The sequence below is a fragment of the Echinops telfairi genome, unplaced genomic scaffold (assembly GCF_000313985.2).
Source record: "Echinops telfairi isolate 266 unplaced genomic scaffold, ASM31398v2 ScPeMD7_7468;HRSCAF=8506_0, whole genome shotgun sequence".
Classification (NCBI taxonomy): Eukaryota; Metazoa; Chordata; class Mammalia; order Afrosoricida; family Tenrecidae; genus Echinops; species Echinops telfairi.
In genome coordinates, this window is record NW_022111369.1 from 32,014,112 (window position 1) to 32,015,687 (window position 1,576).

The following is a 1,576-nucleotide window of genomic DNA, read 5'->3' on the forward strand; positions in this document are numbered from 1 at the left end:
CTTCTCATTCCCAAATCTTCCATTAAAATTTGCTGAACCGAGTTCCAAGATAGTCCAGATAAATTTGCCATCTCTTCTTCTTGCCCCCCTAACATTCCATACATCAATTGTGTCAAGCACATTTGTTGCCACCATCATTTCTAAGACATTTTCTGCTTGAGCCCTTGGTAAAGCTCCTCTTTTTTGCCTCCTCCATCCCCAACCCTCCCACCCTCCTGTGTCCTTGCTCAGTTATTTATTGTTACTGGTATTTTGTATCTTACACTTTCCATTGTCTCCCTTCACCCACATTTTCATTATTTGTCCCCTTTGGAGGAGGAGGGGCACAATCTTGTGATGCATTCCCCTTTTCTCACCCTTCTTTCTCCCTGACCGTCTCCCTACCCTCATGATATTGCCACTCCCATTACTGTTCCTGAGGGGTTAATCCTTCCTGAACTCCCTGTGTTGAGAGCTCTTAACTGTAGCAATGAGTGTTCTCCAGTCTAGCCAGATTTGTAAGTTAGAAATGGATCATGGTAGTGGAGAGGAGGAAGTATTTCGTAACTAGAGGAATGATGTGTGATTCATTGGCGCTGTACTACACCCTGATTGAATCATCCCTTCCTTATACCACTTCAGTGGAGGGATATCCAATTTTCCACAGATGGGCTTCAAGTCTTCACTCCAATACCCCTCATTCTCATCGATATAGTCATTTGTTTCGGATCTTTTGATACCTGTTGCCTGATCCCGTCGACACCTCATGAGCACACGGGCTGGTGTGCTTCTTCCTCCATTTAGGCTTACTTGCTTCTCTGCTAGATGGCCGCTTCTTTGACTTCAATCCTTTAATGACTTCAATCCAGATACTATATCTTTTGATAGCCAGGCACCATCTAGTCTCTTTATGACATTTGCTTTTGTGCCCATTTTGTCTTTAGCAATTGTATCTCCTCCATCTCTTCAGTGGTTCATCATCGATTTTTGAACACAAGTGCATGGATTTTATCAATATTTTCATCCTTTCAGGAAGTTGATGGACATCCAGAATGAGCTTTGTCATCAGTCGACATTTCACCTTTTGAAACAAGAAAACAACTCACACACTTGGGTTTTTTCCATAGGGCTGTCCTTGTAAGCTGTGTTCAACATCACAACAGTTTAGGCGGCATTTTTCCTGAGCATGAAACAGAATTTCATAGGTACATACTGTTCTCTTAATTTTGCCATCATAAAAAATGAGGTTGAGTGAAGCTGCTTTTAAAAAAAAGTTCATTGTGACCAGAGAGAACCTTCCCAGGAGATGCCACTGGGTGCAATAATTCGGAGAAAATGGTCTGATTCTTGCCTACTAGGGAAAATGCATACTATAAAAACTCCACCCAGAGGAGCTTTTTTCCAGTTTTTTTGTGTGTGGGGGGAGGTACCCTCTTGTATTACTCTACTTTGCGGAGTCACAACTTCCTCAGTCATATTTTGATGACTTTTGATCTGAGGGGTGATCTTCCAGCACGATATCAGAAAATGTTCCACAAAAATACATTTATTGGGGACTCTTACATCTCTTATGACAATCCATACATTCATCCAGTGT